This window comes from Octopus sinensis, linkage group LG6 (assembly GCF_006345805.1).
Source record: "Octopus sinensis linkage group LG6, ASM634580v1, whole genome shotgun sequence".
NCBI lineage: Eukaryota > Metazoa > Mollusca > Cephalopoda > Octopoda > Octopodidae > Octopus > Octopus sinensis.
Window position 1 is genome coordinate 87614824 of NC_043002.1, and position 20053 is coordinate 87634876.

Consider the following 20053-nt stretch of genomic DNA (forward strand, 5'->3'; position numbering starts at 1 on the left):
AAGGGGAACAAACATAGACACAAAGACACGCATACACAGATATACATATATACGACGGACCTCTTTCAGTTTCCGTCTACCAACTCCACTCACAAGGCTTTGGTCGACCCGAGTTTACAGTGGAAGACACGTAGTGTGACTGAACTCTGAACCTGGTAGTTGGGAAGCAAGATTCTTACCACACGGCCACGCCTGCGCCTAAAATGCTTAAAGGCAAAGGTTCTGGTGAGGATCGAACTCACGACGTTCTGCATGTAAAGTAGGTGTGATAACCACTACACCACAGAACCTTCTTATAACAGTTTGTGTGTGGTGGATTTGTTGATCATCTAGAAAGGACACCTTAATATTTGATTTCGAAGTACAAGTTCTTGAAATTGCCTTCTGGATGTTATATCTTGGTTTATGATATTAATGAATGAACTAACTGCAAGTACCTCGTATGTATTCTTAAATGTGACAGCAGCTATATACACCCTGTTTTCTTCTTTTCTCTAGCGTTATCTTTATAACTTTCAATATAAAAAGTCTATAGAATCTTGAATAATTCTCCTTAAACCGCAAATGTAAAATATTTTTAATCTGCATACTTTATACAGACATTTCTGTCGGAGTGGTTTTGCATAGAGTAGTGAATGATAGAGATAATGTCGGTAGCTAATTTGCAATACAATTTTTAGCTCTCTCTCTTCTGTAGCAACTTGCAACAGGTTTTGCATGTCTTTTAAAATCAATCATCATTACAAAATTTGAAATAGCAATTGCTTTCTGTAACAAGCAATTTTGGGACACGAACGATACCTGTTGCAAAAGCTGTTTAGTTGTGAAGTGATTTAAGCTTGCAACGAACAGAATATTATTCTTCTCTTGTTTTTATATCAGCAGAATGGATCTTATTAAGATCAAGTAACAGAATACTTACATCTTTGATAACTCCAATATTTGATAGTAATGTTATCAGTGTTAGACATCAGATGTACTTGTCGAATTGAAATTTTTAGAGATAAGGAGTAATTTATATAATGCGTTCTTAATAACAATGAGTAACTCAGTTAAAGGTAAGTGTGAAAGCCAGAAAGGTGAGGTAATATATTGTTTTGTAATATAAATTCTATACTATTTACTCTCTCTTTTATTCTTTTACTTGTTTCAGTCATTTGACTGTGGCCATGCTGGAATATCGCCTTTAGTCGAAGAAATTGCCCCCCAGGACTTATTCTTTGTAAGCCTAGTACTTATTCTATAGGTCTCTTTTGCTGAACCGCTAAGTTACGGGGACGTAAACACACCAGCATTGGTTGTCAAGCGATGTTGAGGACACACACCCACACACACACATATATATATACGACGGGCTTCTTTCAGTTTCCGTCTACCAAATCCATTCACAAGGCTTTGGTCGGCCCGAGGCTATAGTAGAAGACACTTACCCAAGGTGCCACGCAGTGGAACCGAACCCGGAACCATGTGGTTGGTAAGCAAGCTACTTACCACAGAGCCACTCCTGCGCCTATGTCTATATTCTTTCATTCTTTTACTTGTTTCAGTCATTTGACTGCGGCCATGCTGATGTTCTTCGCAGGCCTTTTAAGACCGCTTACATCGACGCGGTTGATCTTCCTCTTTATAAGATGCAAGTTGATAACTGCAATGTGCAGACAAAGGAAAATCAACAGCGGCCGCGTTCTTGGAATAAAAGATGAGGAAAATGTGGTAGCGGGTAGCCTCGAGGACGCAAACCCAATATGTATGATGAGAGGGGGAAATATACGTGTGAGAGTATTTGAACAGAAGTGCTAAGAGATTAGCCAGAGCATAGCAGGTGATTCCACTGTAGTAGTTGTAGAAGAGGTTTATGTCTTTGGATAAGAGATTGGAAAATGTTCATCAAAGACTTCACAGTAATCAGGTGAGCGGTCATTTTTTGAATGCAGTCTAAGATATCTTTATGACTAAGATCAACATATATTTTAAGGAAAAGAGGGAAGTGGAAACTACATTCTTTAATAATTCTCTAATGCTGCGTGTCATTTTGTCCCACTTATTTATATATATATGTATTCATTTATTTATTTCTGCTGCTCATTCACACGTAGTACGTGTGTATGTATGCATGTGTATGTATGTATGTATGTATGTATGTATGTATGTATGTATGTATGTATGTATGTATGTGTGTATGTATGTGTGTGTGTGTGTTTGTGTGTGTGTGTGTGCATGCGTGTGCATGTGTGTGTGTGTGTGTGTGTGTGTGTGTGTGTGTGTGTGTGTGCGTACGTGAGAGATTTATCGGAACAATTGCTTTCAGTTTTATTTGTGAGAATGGAAAAAAAAACAAGGTGTATTTATATTTATTTTAAGTTTTACAACGATAGCTTTAAAAACTTAAGTTTAACTAATAGAAATCTTATCTTGAGTTTCTGATATACGATGCGTTGTTCATAGAAATTTATTAATTATTTAATCTCATTAACTACGAACGCAAATTAGTCAAGCCAAGAGAACTAACTGTTGGTTTGTGTTCATTTAGATAGCGATTGTTAGAAGTTCTCTTCATAAACAGAAAGATAACGGAGTGCATACGCACTTACAGGGTAATTATAGTAGAATACACTTCTGGTGATATGTAGTCAGCATATCAGGAAACATGTCAGAACAATTTCTTTTTTTCTTTTCTGTTTATGCAGAGAATAACAAGACGTGTTTACAACTCTCTCTCTCTCTCTCTCTCTCTCTCTCTCTCTCTCTCTCTCTCTCTCTCTCTTATTTGTTTCAGTCATTTGACTGCGGCCATGCTGGAGTACCGCCTTTGGTCGAGCAAATCGACCCCGGGACTTATTCTTTGTAACCCCAGTACTTATTCTATCGGTCTCTTTTGCCGAACCGCTAAGTGACGGGGACGTAAACACACCAGCATCGGTTGTCAAGCAATGCTAGTGGGACAAACACAGACACACAATCACACACACACATACATATATATACATATATACGACAGGCTTCTTTCAGTTTCCGTCTACCAAATCCACTCACAAGGCATTGGTCGGCCCGGGGCTATAGCAGAAGACACTTGCCCAAGATGCCACGCAGTGGGACTGAACCCGGAACCATGTGGTTGGTTAGCAAGCTACTTACCACACATCCACTCCTGCGCCTTTAATTTTATTTTAGGTTTGTTGTGTATATGTACATGTGTGTGTATTCGTGAGTGTATATGCGTCTGTCATTACATGTGTAAGATAAACAATTATTATACACACGCGAACCATGTTTTTGTCAGATCAACTAAACACGTCAATGTATTGGAAAGATAAGGAACAGCGTCACGATGCTGTATAAGCTGTATGAATCATCAGGCCTCGCATTTAATAAATCAAAATTGTCCTCGTTAAAATGCTCAGATGGAGAATTTGGGCATGTTTCAGCAAGTTGGCTCCTTTTATTTAAAAGTGGACGAATTGCGTTGCCGTATTTCGTCCGCCGTTACGTTCTGAGTTCAAATTCCGCAGGAGGTCGACTTTGCCTTTCATCCTTTCGGGGTCGATAAATTAAGTACCAGTTACGTACTGGGGTCGATGTAATCGACTTAATCCGTTTGCCTGTCCTTGTTTGTCCCCTCTGTGTTTAGCCCCTTGTGGGTAGTAAAGAAATAGGTATTTCGTCTGCCGCTACGTTCTGAGTTCAAATTCCACCGAGGTCGACTTTGCCTTTCATCCTTTCGGGGTCGTTAAATTAAGTACCAGTTACGCACTGGGGTCGATGTAATCGACTTCATCCGTTTGTCTGTCCTTGTTTGTCTCTTCTGTGTTTAGCCCCTTGTGCATAGTAAAGAAATGTATTTAAAAGTGGGTCATGGTGGTACTCAATGTCTCTGGGAGGCATCTGCTGCTGCTCTTGACTGTGTTTAAATGTTTGCACCAGATTTAACACTACCTATGAGATTTTGGCGATCTCTGTTTTAATTTACAATTACTCTTTGTTGTGTGGGGTTTTGATGAAATGAACTGCTGTGCTAGTGCAAGTGAATATAGCAATCAGTAATGCCGTTTTGTTCTTGGAGAAGTTAGTATGGTGTGCACAGCTTTTATTGAGACCTGAGTTTCTCAAATTTAAATCATAGTTATTGTTAGTTCTATTTCTAATTAATGAAAAATTCTGATTTCGCTCCGAATGATTTTGTCGTTATGTATGCAAATTAATGCAAAAAATATAGAATTTTAATAATGCACATACAGAAATAATATCCTTTTTAGCCTGAACTCTATGTAAAACCTGTGTTCATTTCCACTTATTTGTAGAGCTTTGGTAAGTTTGTTTCTATTCGTATGACGACTATAAAATATTCGATTCGTTTATATGTAATGAAATATTTTAGCTTATTTCTTTCGTATTTTCTGGCCAACTTTCCTATATCTATTATTCCCTTCGATCCTGTCTTCTAGACTTCGCAATCCATTAAGATTTACTTAGCTGGACAAAGATGTGCTGTGCGTTCTTTCATTCTTTTATTCTTTTGTCGAACCACAAAGTTACGGGTACAATAAATACACCAGCGCCGGTTGTCAAGCGGTAACAAGCAACACACTCTGACACAAAGTCACTCATCCACACACACACACGACAAGTCTCTTTCAGTTTCTGTCTACCGAATCCACTCACAAGGCTTTTGTCATCCCGAGGCTATAGTAGAAGACACTCACAGTGCCACCCAGTGGGACTGAACCCAGAGCCATGTGGTTGGGAAGCAAGCTTCTTATTTCTTTATTGCTCACAAGGGGCTAAACATACAGGGGACAAACAAGAACAGACAAACGGGTTAAGTCTATTATATCGACCCCAGTGCGTAACTGGTACTTATTTAATCGAACCACAAAGGATGTAAGACAAAGTCGACCTCGGTGGAATTTGAACTCAGAACGTAACGGCAGACGAAATACCGCTAAGCATTTCGCCCGGCGTGCTAACGTTTCTGCCAGCTCGCGTCTTACTACATAGGTACACCTGTGACTATTTTTTAAAACCTGCATTTATTTGAGCTTGGCTTCACAACCATATATTCCTAGGAAAAGTTTTTTATATAGCCCCGGACCAACGAAAGCCTTGCGAGTGGATTTGGTAAATGAATACTGAAGGTATACACAGACACGCACATACGCACATATATATACATATACATATACATACATACATATATATATACATCGTTGGCCAAAAGTCACTCGACAGTGAATCAAAATTCCATAAATACTTAATATTCAATTTTATTTATTCATTGTAATTATGAATATTTAATAATTAAATGCTGTTTGTTAAAATCAAGGTTTTTTTTTATTTTTGTTTAATTATTAGCGAAGTCTCATATAAAATAATTTTTGTTTTAATCTTAGAATTAAATGAGCTTTGATTTACTGTCAGGTGACTTTTGGCCAAACCTCTGTGTGTGTGTATGCGTGTGTGTGTGTGTGTGTGGTGTGTGTGTGTGTGTGTGTGTGCGTGTGCGTGTGCGTGTTGCCTTTGTGAGTATCCTCCACCTTTACTTGACAACCGCTGTTGATTTGTTTCCTTTCCCGTAAAGTAGCGGCGAAACAAAGACTGATAGAATTTAGTAAGGGGCATAAAGAAATTTGTACAAATAGGTATTGTGATTGATTTATTAGATTTATCTTTTCGAGGCAGCGCCTCAGCATGGCCGCAGGCAAATGACTGGAAGAAGTATAAAATAATATATCGTTGCCATATGGAAATTCGCTTATAATTCATTTCCTTCTAAATAGAAAAATAAATTTTAGATCTGTGTTTTTGTAGTAATTCAGTCGGTCTGTATCTCATAATCGCTTAGCATTTTCCTTATCATCATACCATAGTATATAAATCCCTGAAGTACACGCAATGCACATAAATTCACTATATTGTAGAGAAATTGTTCTGAAATGATATTGAATATCTTTAGCTATTTTGTGAATATTCAGTCAATCATATTTGTCGCATGCATGCATTTAATATCAATCTTTATCTGTTACTTGTCTCGGTCATTGAATTGCAACCATAATACAGTACCATCTTCAATTGTTTTAGTCGAATCGACCTATCACACATGTCTCGCTACGTGGGTCACCTCAGTTGGTTACTTGCATCAGCTTCTTTTGATGACTTTTGCTTTTTGGACTGTGTTTTGGTGGCTCGTCTTTGTCCAACCATTTACGGTTGTTGAACATTTACAGTTGTTGTATTGGATCCCTTTCTCATCACATGTTACAATTCGATTCAAAATTCATTCATTTTTTGACGAGAATGCAGCATAATGCAGGCTTCCAAACTTTGCTGTTTCTGATTGTTATTGAGTTAATGTAAAACCCACTTATCCAACTTTTTCACTTTACCCATGTAAACTAGGTGAGTCAATATTGTTTGCTTGCAAACACCAAACAACAACGATAATTCATGGACACGTTGAGATGGAACTGACTCGACGGTGACTTTCAGTTCGTCAATATCCACCTTTGTTTCTGGTCGACCTCGTTGCTCATTTGCGAGATCAAAGTTACCAGAACGAAAATTTGCAAAGCAATTTGATACTGTCTGCTGTGTAATAACATTGGAATGATATACTCCATTAATATTCCGAGCTGTCTGTGATGCTGTATTTCCAAGAAAGAACTCATATTTCAAAACTGTACGAATTTCCGACTTATCCATTTCAAAACAAAAATAGCAAAAAGTGATTTATAAATACTTTCTAAAGCGCAAAATGAGTGAGAATAAAGAAATAGATGTGTCAGCTTTATAACAAAAAAAATATAGATGGTCAAAATATTATAATGGTGCAAAATGAGCAACTGTCAAAAAAATTCATACTTGACAACCTAATATATATAATAAATAAAATATATATATAATATAAATAATAAATAAAATAATAAATATAAAAATATACATACATATATATATATATATAGTTGTATATATATATAAAATTTATAAGTTTAACTTATTAAATAATTTTTTATTTTTAACTTTTATATTTTAAAATTAATTTTATTTTTGGCTTATGTTTTTCACTGTTTGATTTACCTAATAGTGGTTTTATCTCTAATTTAATATAATAATATATATATATATATATATATATATATATATATGTGTATGTATGTATGTATGTATATATATGTATGTATGTAAGTATGCATGTATTATATGAGTATATATAATGATATCTATCTGTCTGTTTATTTTCTTATGTTCCATTCTATTGAAGAGCGTAGGCTCGAAACATAAAAGATTTTCTCACCTTGACGAGCGTTAAACTAATACACATGTTTGTAGTTTACACACCTGTCTTCGTGTTTTTTTTTGTAAATACAACTATATATGTATATATATATATATATATATATATATATATATATATATATAATATATATATATATATATATATATAGTTAATCCAAACATGAAAAACCAAAAGAGAAAACACAACAACGCGAGGACGTGGAACGAATTAGTATTACTGGACGCTCAGAAAGGAAGGGAAGAAGGAGGGTTTAACGTTTCGAGCGGAGTTCTTCGTCAGAACATAGGAAAAGGAAAGATCCAGAGAAGGAAGTTGGAGGAAAGAAAATCGCCACGGTACACCGCGGTCACATTTTGAATGCATATATACATATATACATATGTATATAATATATATATTATATATATATATATATATATATGCATAAGTACACAGAATATCTTATTCTTTCTTTACTCTTTTATGCGTTTCAACCTAAAACCCTAACCCTTTCGAGGAGGAGCGATAAAGTAACTACCATTTGAACTCTGGAGGTTGATGTAGTCGACTTACCCACTTCCTCTTGAGTCAAAATTGGAAGGCAATATTACTTGCAGCAGATAAGCTGGCACAATAAATGGTAGACCGGGAGAAATGCTTTGCGGCATTTCGTCCGATTTTGCTTTCCATTCTTTCGGAATCGATAAAATAAATACCGGTCGAACACTAGGATCGAAGTAATCGACTTACCACCTCCAGTGAAATTGCTGGCTTCGTGCCAAAATTTTACCTGAATACTACCTGTAGCATAAACAGCAAAATTCTCATTAAGATTAATTATGTGAACACGAGCTTTTATATCGCATCTTCAAGCTAACACTATTAAGGAGTTTCTAGCAATCAAATTGGTCGTAGGATTATCCTGATGCGGTAGCGAGCGTATTTTGAATTTATTACATGACTCAATCATGTGACAAGCCGGTTCATGACTGTTAATCTTGTGGAAGGAAAGCAGGAAGTTATCCTAAAGTTAAGGACTTCCCCGCAAGTACTTGCAGCTGAACAGGCCCCGCTAAATTCTCACAGATACCAGTTGGTGATGTTAAATATGGTAATAGGTCAATCCTAATTTTACTATTTAGTCGGGATGAAAGGCAGCGTCATTAAAAATTTTCAAGGCATACAAATCTAACGGGTGGAATGTATACTTAAATAAGAGACCTAGCTTGAATTCTTGCAACAAAGTGTAGATTGATAATATTATATTATTAATGTATTCATTTATTCATTTTGCAAGGATATAAGCAGCATAATGTGTAAAATAAATTCGATCAATGAATTAAAAACTATCAATAAATTAAAAACTACATCATGATCTCGCTTAGACCAGCAACAGAAACTGATTTATTATAAAGTTTAAAAAAAGCTAATAAACTTTAAATTCCATGTGAAGAATTAACGATTCTGATTACATCGTATACAATTGGCTTTGATTTTAATGCTACTCTATAATTAGCAAAATCCAAACCCATCCGACACGGAATGATTTGCCTTAAAATAATTTAAAATAGCATTATCTGTAGATCATGATAATATTATCTTCTTATCATGTTAGAATATCTTCAGCATCTCGAATAAAGTGTATTTTTTTCTATCTTTGCGTTTAAAGTCGTTATTGAAGTATTCTGTCATTAAGGGTTAAAGAATTTAAAACGAGTTAGAAGTGATAATGATGTTTATTATCAAGAAAGAATAGATTAAAGCTGACATTAGTTGTGATACCGAATAAGCCATTTGCATATTAACTACTACGAGATCATATTAAGTACAAATTTCGGTTGATCATACGATGAATATTCTCAATGATGAAGATTTTGCCTGCCAACCAAGTGCCAGCGGAACTAAATCATTAATTAACCTTAATCACTGTTCACATTTTAAAGAATCAATCCAAATAATGTAATCAATGACTAAATGCGCTCCTGAGAAACAAAAGTATGCTGTTAAAGATGATTTATTTAGCTTCCACTCCAACTTGATCTGTTAAGTAATGAGAAGTCGACTATCTTGTTGAAATCTCTGAATACAATGTAAAAGAATTGAGACAGATGTTCTCAGTAAAGCAGATGTTCTCAATTCGGTTTATTTCGATAAATCATTTTGAAAGAAGATAGGATTGCAGATCAGAAATATGTTGTCTAGTTAAATTTGGTCATGGTAAAAGCAAGGATGAGATGAAATCAGAAGAAATCAGAAGAAGTAAGCGATTATATTGATAATTAAGTTACAGAGATAGACAATGGGAAATCCCACGTAATCTCAGGCAGTTCGGTTTATACATTGTACAGCGGGGATTATATGAGAATAGACATATAACTATAAACTTCTTTCGAGTTTTTGATAAAGAGCATCAGATGTATAAAATAAATTTAGATATACTGTTTTGCCATAATAAAGACATATTACCATAGACTTAAAGAATAAATAATATAGGGAAAGAGTGGGGGAGATGGTAAACTATTACCTAGTCAAAACTCGTGATGAATATTATTGTTTCAGACAACGGAACAATATCTATAGATGTTATGCATGGGATTGACCCACAAATATAGATGTGTCGTCTTTCAGTTTGAAAGTATATGACATCAATCAGGGGGATTATATTGCAAATCTAGAAAACAAATTTCATAAACAGCCAGTGATGACTATAAATATAAGTTTCGTAAGAATATTTCACACGAAGGAAAGAGAAATTTGAACATCGAAACTTCACAAAAGCAAACAAGTCTAAAAGAAATATGGTGTAAACATCACCAATAGATATTTAGGCAATCCTTTTTATTTGAAAAAAATGTGGGTATTTTATTCATGCACAGATTTTCACAGGCCTCTCACACTCATCTCTCATTCTCTTCTCCTTTATTGTAACCAACCGTTTACTATATATATATATATATATGTCTCCCATATATGTTTTTTTCCCTATATATTTCTTCTCCTACACCTACATTCTTCCTATCTAGACTCTTTGTTCCCTATATCTATACCTTTTCACATTTCTAACTCGGATGTTGAGCGCACACCGCCAAACTCCACTTCCCACCCTTCCAATTTTCAGGTCCCCCCGCCCGCCCCTACGTGGTCACCTTTAGCACACACCTTTAACTTTACACTTTCAACCACCTTTTATTTTTTCCTTCATCTCATGTTAAGCTTTACCCGATTATATTTTTATTTTACTTTATCCTATTCTATTTCGCTTTACCTTTATTCTTATTTTTACTTTTCATTCCTTATTTTAATTCTTATAGTTCTTATAATTTTTATATTTTATTTCTAACTTTTATATTGTATTTCTTATTTTATATTGTATTTCTTACTTTTATTTCTAATTTTTATTCTTACCCTCATTCTTACTCCTATTTTTACCCCTAACTTATCGCTTTATATCTCTATATATGTCTATTTTTTGCTTATCCCTTATTTACTTATCTATGGATCCGCTTTATGATTATACGTGCGTCCGTGTACGTATGTATACGTATACATATGTGTACGTATGTACGAGTAAACATCTACGTCTGGATGTGCATACCCCGTTACTCTTCTTTAATAATTTTCTTTAATAATTTTCTTTAATAATTTTTAAAAATTTTTTACATGTTTTTTTTACATGTTTTTTTACATGTTTTCGCAGATTTCTTATATGCATATGTTTACACATATTTGTATACATCTTTTAATATCTTATATCTAAACCTGTATGTGTGGGCATCTGTGTATGTGTATGTAAGGATGGACGTACGTATGTATATATAGGTGGGTGTATATGCGTATGTATGTATATGTATACATGTGCATATATGTATGCATATGTGTATGTGTATATGTATATGTGTATGTGCGTGTGTGTGTATATATGTATATATGTATATGTACACGTATAATGTCCGTGTATATATACGCATATTCTGTTGTATGTATGTATATATGCGCATGTGTGTGGGTGTATATGTGTTTCTGTATATGTTTACACGTGAGTACGTATGTATGCTTATATGCTTGGAGCTGTGTATGCGTGCGTATATGTGCGCGTGTATATGGGTGTATGTATCCATGCTGGTATGTATGTACAAGGTGACCACTTAATTCAAGGAACTAGATTAGCTGCTCAACAGCTCTGATTTACAATACACTAAGTCCCCAGACGCCCCTGTTGATTTATTGACACCCAAAACTTCTACAACTAAATTTTGTCATTTTCCTGACCACCATGTTTGGTCCGTAACCACTATACATCCCTTATCCTTATATTCTTTTACATTTTTTATTATTTTTATTCCTATTTTTATTTTTATTTCTATTTTTATTTATTTCTATTTTTACTTTTATTTCTATTTCTATTTTTACTTTATAACTTTATACCTTTATATTCATTTATATTTTTTTATATTCTTTATATCCCCTTTATATCCCCTTATATCTCTTTATATCTTTATACTCTACACTTTTATATTTTTCTATACTTACACTTTTTATATATTTTTTATCCTTCGTCCTGAATTCTCGCCCCTCCATCTTTACCCCTATTTACTCTTATTACCAGGTCCCTTCACGTCTATATATGTATTTATTTATTAATTTATTTACATTACTTCAACATCCAAATTTCCTCATTCTACATTGAGAGAAGAACGAGATGGACGCTTCAATTCTATGCTGTTGCCGCATTATGTCGTACGCGAATGAGATGATTTGCATCCCCAACCAATAATTTTTGATGTAACACATGTCCTTGTGGAAGTTGTTGTGCGCGGCTGAAGAAGGCCACAGACATACATTATGCATTGTTATAAATCTGTCTAATAAAGGCCCGAAACATATGTACCGCTGAATCCTTGGCATCATGTTTTTATTTTGATCAATTTATATATATATATATATATATATATATATATATATATATAAATGCATATTTACAAACATACGTAACCCTAACCAACAGAGACCTCATACAATTACGCACACATGAGTACCTATGGGCGAGGGTATCTGTGGAAGAATGGTAATTGGCTATGCATGCAGGTCTCCTCTTTTCACACCACCGATGGAAAGACTGCTGACTTGATCCAATACAACTTGGTACCAGTGCCGCTCTCAGAATACAGAGGCAGAAGAGATAATGCAAAGGCCTGACACTCTAAACAGTTCCGTCAATCTACCACCCTGGATTGCTATATTTCTATCGACCTCAAAACGATGGAAGCAGGTTCACTTCTGTTTTGCCGAACCACTAAGTTACGGGGATCTAAATACACCAGCATCGGTTACCAAACGATGTTGGGGTAGCAAACACAGACACATATACATACACACACACATACACACACACACACACACACATACACACACACACACACATATATATATATATATATGTACATATGTATGTATATATATATATATATATATATATATATATATATATAATATATATATATATATATATATATATAATATATATATATATATATATGGAGGGCAATGGTCCAACGCTTAGGGCAGGGGACTCGCGGTTTCGATTCCCAGAACGGGTATTGTGAGTGTTTATTGAGCGAAACCACCTAAAGCTCCACGAGTCTCTGGCAGGGGGTGCTGGCGATCCCTGCTGTACTTTTTTGCCACAACTTTCTCTCACTCTTTCTTAGCCAGCGGGGTGGAGACATTAGAAGGCTAAAACAATGTGAAGCGCATTATGACCAGCGATGTGTAGCAACATCTGATAGCCTGGTCGGTCTTCTACTATATATATATATATATATATATATATATATATACGACGGGCTTCTTTCATCTTTCAGCTCCGTCTACCAAATCCACCCACAAGGCTTTGGTCGGCTATACGACGGGCTTCTTTCATCTTTCAGCTCCGTCTACCAAATCCACCCACAAGGCTTTGGTCGGCTATAGTAGAAGACACTTGCCCAAGGTGTTACACAGTGGGACTGAATCCGGAACCATGTGGACGGTAAGCAAGCTACTTACCACACAGCCACTTCTGCGCCTGATATATAAAAACGAGTTCATATAAAGTGATTTTCCTTGTTATATATTTCTATTTGGTACAGAAGTGTCAGTCCACATAAGTGACTGTGTCAAACGGGCCATTACTTTAAAACCATTTGATTTTCTTGCAATAGATAATACGTATAATACAAGATCAAAAAATATTGACATCATCTTCAGATTAAGAATTGTCTCACATATGCTTTAAACAATGAAAAGAAGATTTAAACATCATTTTTGGAATTAATGGAAGAACTTTCGTATCCATAATATCAGTTTTGCATATTCGTCTATCACTAATATCAAATAATTGTAACGAGGCACAATTTCTCATTCAGTCCTTTCTCCGTTTTGTCACAAATAGAAATATTGATAGAACAAGCAGTAAGAAAATTCTAACCGCTTAGAAAATCCTGACTTTCGTCACTCTTCACCACACTTTTCACAAGTGTTTGTACAACTACAGGTATTCAAACACTTAAAACACAGCAATTAAACAGCTGTATAAGTTCCTGATCCGAAGGTTTGAACAAGGGATGCAGGAACCTCTCAGTACCTAGAATTCTTCTTCCTTTTATGATGTTTTTCTTTTTCTGTGTTGCATGTCAATGTTGGGGACAAGATTTACGAAGATCTTCCATTTTATCCATCCCGTCGAAAATGAGAAGTAGAGAGGTAATAAGCGGTATTGTTCATATAATTAGCAAAATCTTGATTAATAATTTCATGAATTTATAAATCTCATCTGTAAACTACACACAGTATGTCCTGATAGAGTCTATGGAAATTACTTTTGATTATGTTTAAAATCATACAATTTTTATATTGCACTAAAAATATCACAACTGAATTCTACATCATGATGCTATTCTCAAATATGCATACACAAAAACACCCACACTAATCTACACAAAAACACACACACTAAATCGCATTAATCTATGGCTACATATGTACGGATGTACAGCTGTACGTACGTACGTACGTATGTATGTATGTATGTATGTATGTATGTATGTATGTATGTATGTAAGTATGAGTGTGCATGTATTATGGGTATATATATATACCCATACATACACACACGCTCATCTCACTCTGTGTATATATATATATATATATATATATATATATATATATATATATATATATATATAATTAAAATAAAAAATAAGGGTGAAAAAATTAGATATTAATTTAATGACACCAATTTAACACCAAGAGGTTAAACTGGGATTCAGTAAATATTAATACACAAATATAAGAGAGAATCCACTATGTGGACGCTCTTGCGCTAAAGATAGATCCGCAATGGTCTCCATCACTAATAATTGTTCTCAAGAAAAATTAACACAACCATGAACGTAAGCGAGCACGACAAATGAAAAATAACAAAAATGTAGATTAACCCTAGACAATTGTTTCACTGTTAATAAATTATGCAATTTTACTTACACAATAAATATACAGATCATCAGTAGGATTCGTCATGAATATAATTTGTTAACACGAAGTCAAACACACGAGAAGTTCAGCCTATTATATTTGCAGTTATGTTCAAATGAACTCGTTCTAGCGCGCCAAAATTCTGGAAACAAATACTGCATAAATAGTTTACTGCAGTAGTTAGTACCGGTTTGAGAACATATTAATTTATAATTAGAATCGAAAATAAGGGTGAAAAAATTGGATATTAATTTAATAACGCCAATTTAACACCAAGTGGTTTAGCGCATAAAAACTGGGATTCAGTAAACTGGCGTGCAGTTCAACAAATTATATTCATGACGAATCCTACTGATGATCTGTAGATTTATTGTGTAAGTAAAATTGCATAATTTATTAAGAGTGAAACAATCCCAGTTTTTATGCGCTAAACCACTTGGTGTTAAATTGGATCTATTTTTAGCGCAAGAGCGTCCACATAGTGGATTCTCACTTATATTTGTGTGTGGATATATATATATCAAGGGTTGAACAGGCAGAGCACAACAAGGAGGAGAAAAGTTAGACGAAAGCAGAACGAACGGGAAACTAGACGAAAACTTATCGGACGGGGAACATAGAGAAGGACACGATACACGAAATATTCGCAGCTAACTTTTCCTCATCAGTCAATGTGTCAAAGTATCGTCGTGGTTTTGCGCCATTATCATTAAGACCACTCAATCCTGGAGGTGCCTGCTATCAAGCCACTGGGAAAATGCTAGCGAAAGTATACTGAGATAGAAACAAGACATTATATAAATACAACAGTTGAAGAATTATGCACGAAGGCCTTACGGCTATATGAAGCGGAAGTAAAGAATAACAGTAATTATTCAAATACCACAACTACGACAGAAATGATCTTTGCAGCTATCGAACTCATGAGTCAGATATATGTGTTTGCTTAGAACACAAATATGTATATTGATGTTTTTTTTATCTATATATAATAATCTATATTTAATTACTCATGTATGTGTGCTGAAAAGCATAAATACATGTAAATGTAAATATTTTTGTGTATATGTATGGATATGTATATCTATGTTTATGCGAGTGTATATATATATATATATATATATATATGTGTGTGTGTGTGTGTGTGTGTGTGTGTGTGTGGTGTGTGTGTGTGTGTGTGTGTGTTGTGTGTGTGTGTGTGTACGCGCATAGATACGCAGGGTGAAATAGAATAAGTCTTAATGGTCGTAACAGGAGCCGAGATCAGCATGGCCGTTTTGGTGAAAGGCAGGGCGAAAAAGATCAACACCGCTTTCACCGGACACCGGTCACGGGGTAGGGAAGATGACGTATGGAGAGAGAAGGGGAGAGACATGGACAGAGAGACAGAGATCACAAAAGAGCAGAGGGAGTGGAGAAACAGAGTGAAAGGGAGGCAAGCAAAGGTGAAAAGAGAGAGTAAGAGTGGAGAAAAGATAGAGTAAGAGTAGAGGTGGAAAGAAATATACTAAGAGAGAAAGAGGAGCACGGAAAGAGAGAAAACAGGAAGAAATGGAGAAGAGAAAGGACAAGGGAGGCAAGCACATGCAGAAAGAGAGACTAAGTGTGGAGAAAGAGATAGGGTAAGATATAGGGTGGAAAGAGAAAGAGCAAGTGTAAAGAGAGTTAAAAGTCGCACAATAAATATTTAAGGAATATTTTTTTACAATAAAGTAAACAAACAGGGTGTTCGTTGTGCTTCATGGATGTATCATATATATATTGATAGAAATAGTAAGACAACAAAAGAATGAAAGAGACCTTGATATTATGTAAATAGAGGAATTCATCTGTAAATGTAGTATGTCACTATTATTCGGTAGCCATGATGAAACTCCGAGGCGCATGTACGTGGGTGTGCAGGCGCGCATGTGTAGATATGGACATACGAGCTTACGCGAATACTATGAGCATTTTTACCCCCTTACTTTTACGACCTCCCTTCACTTAGCGGTCATTCAAATTGCTCTTTTGTCTTAATAACGGTTAATCACACAGTAATTTCCCTTCGTTTAATGGTCATTTCCAAAGCACTTTTCCGATGGCCGGATAACTGAAAAGATGGCGGCTTGGATTGCGGATTTCCATCCTGACAACCGAAACTCGGAGTTTTATCATGGCTACCGAATAATTGTCACATATCACATTTACATACATACATACATACATGCATACATACACACACCACACATATATATATATATACACATATATACGCAGATACATGAATGTTGTATGTTTGTATGCACACACACACACATACGCACACACACACACACACACACACACACACACATATATATATATATGCATACACATGTGTATGTGTGTAAGTGTGTATGTATGTATATATATGTATATATATATATATATAATATATATATACATATATATATATATATATATATATATATTATATATATATATATATATATATATATATATATATTTGTATGCATTTATGTATATATGCGCTTGTGTGTGTGTGTTTGTATTTGCCTATACAAATATATGTACTTACATTAATAAATACATTCGTATGTATGGACAAGTGCGTAATATATGTGTGTTTCTATATTGTCATTTTCTTACGAAACTTTCAGTTCTAAAAAGCTTTTATGACTTCAAGAATTACTTTTTACTTCTGCCGAAAGCAGAAGTACTAAAAACCTATAATTAAATCTCCTGAATATTGCATAGAATATTCTGTTAAATTTGATGATATTACGATGATAACATTTATATCATGAAGACATAAAGCTCAATATATTACATATTATATCGTGGCTAAGTGCTTTTCCCCTTCATACATATGCATATAGATACAAACATACAAACACACACACACACACACACACACACACACACACACGTGCATGTATTTTCCATGCCTGCATAAATATTTATGTATCTTGGCATATTTTGATCAATACGCACACTCTGTGTACTCATCTCTCTGTCACTATCTCTCTGTGCCTTCGGTTTTCTCTCATTATATCTCCAGCCCCCTCTCTTTCTTTCTCACTTGTAAACATTCATTATTCTGTCAGTTAACTTGTATATATGTGCACATATTTAAGTATATGTACATTTATGTATGGCTGTATACGTGTATGTATGTGTGTATATATACATACATACGTCCGCATATATATATATATATATATATATATATATATATATATGTATATACAAAATGCGGTAGGTAAATTCTCGCCATTTTATATTTTAATTAAACGCACGTGCTTTGTTTGTTTTTGATTTTGTTGACTACACTCTATGGTAGGATTAGTTGGGCACCGTCTGTGAGTAAAACAGCACCATGACGTAATTCACTCTGCCATAGTATACTACTTGGCATTCGCGCCAGGAGCTCGAATGCGAACATTTCAGAGTGTTTAGGTGTCAATCTGATGATAGTGCAATCTGAGGACATGTACCGAGAGTGATAAAAATCAAACATCCAGTAACCGTTATGGTGTCTGGAGTGATCACTATTGACAGCGACGTTTATGCCTCCATTTACCTTCCCACATGGCCTCAGACTCAATACGGAGGTCAACATTAAGTGCCTGGGGAAGACAGTGCTGCCCTGGGTCAAGAGGGAGGCTGCTGGAAGACCCTGTGTCTGGCAACAAGACTCTGCATAATACCACAGAAGCAGGAGACCCCACTCATGGCTGTCAGACGATTACTGTGACCACATCACCCCTAACATCTGGCCACCTAACTCCCCAGACTGCAATCCCCTTGATTATTATGTGTGGGGCGCAGTTGAGCGAGAGACCCACAAAATTCCTTGCAACATCAAAGATGAACTGAAGGCAAGGATTATGGCAGCATTTACCAACTTAAACAGGCGATTCCAAAATTGTCTGGAGGCCGTGGTTGAAGCCTATGGCAATTTTATTGAATATTCCTGTAGATACAAATTTACACAAAGATCACACTTTGGGGCTTACATGTGTCCCGACCGGCAAGAATAATGTGTCAACCTCTATATACACATTCAATTTCTGAATTCCAAATTCTGAAGAGATGAGTGGAATCGTTAGGTTCCTAACTTCGAAAGTACAATAGAGAAATAAACTTTTGTTTTTAAGTTGTAAACATTATGTCACCTCACCCACCGACAACTTTATTGTGAAGAGATAGACTACGAGAGTTTATAGTGACTTTATAGTGGTTTTGACTGCTATTTCTAGACATATAAGGGTTTTTTCAACCCTCTTCGTTCTAACTGTGATTTATTCTTAATTATACACACTTCTCATGTATATATATATAGTTTGTTCCTTCTCTAGCCATGCCTGGATCATAAGGGCCGGTTTCCCTGTTATATAGGCGTATAGGTGCCCCACCTGTACGGGACGCCAGTTCGTCGCAGGTGAGCTGTTAGATGCAAGAGGAAGAGTGAGAGAAAGTTGTGGCGAAAGAATAACAGAAGTTGGCCATTATCTTCTGCCGGAGCCGCATTACTCGGTCTGAGATTCGAACCCGCGATCCTTGGACTGCAAGTCCGCTGCTGTAAACACTAGGCCATGTGTCTCCAAACACACACACACGTACACACGCACGCACGCACACACACACACATATGCATGGTTATTTCTCTGGCTGTATCTCTATATGTGTATGTAAATGTGCATATGTAAATGTGCATATGCGCTTGTGTATGTGTGTGTGTTGTGTGGTGTGTGTGTGTGGTGTGTGTGTGCGTGTGTGCGAGAAAGAGAGAGAGAGAGCGTGTAACGAAAAATAGATTTTGAATGGGAATTGAAATAAATTTTAAAATATGAAAGCCTGAAACATTTGAATTTTAAATGTTTTGTGTATATTCATTTTCTTCTATTTTTTCACTTGCTTCAGACATTTGACTGCGTCCATGCCGGAGTACCACCTAGTACTTATTCTATTGGTCTTCTTTGCCGAACCGCTAAGTTACGGTTGTCAAGCGATGCTGGGGGGGGGCAAACACAAACATACTAACATATACACACAAACATACACACACTCACACATACACACACATATATATATATATGTATATATAAAATATTATTTGAGACAAAACCACTATTTTGCAAAACAAACAAGGAAAGACTTAATCAATACATAAAATTTAAAAATAGTCAATTTATTTATTAAATTTTATGTATTGATTAAGTCTTTCCTTGTTTGTTTTGCAAAATAGTGGTTTTGTCTCAAATAATATTTTATAATATTTTACTA

The 20053-nt window shown here is 35.3% G+C and overlaps 1 non-coding gene across 1 annotated transcript; it reads right to left on the reverse strand.

The window, feature by feature from the left end:
- Window positions 1-217: 217 nt before the first annotated feature.
- Trnav-uac lies at window positions 218-290 on the reverse strand. Its single transcript has one exon. It is a non-coding gene; the product is annotated as a tRNA-Val (tRNA).
- Between the last annotated feature and the right edge of the window lie 19763 nt (window positions 291-20053).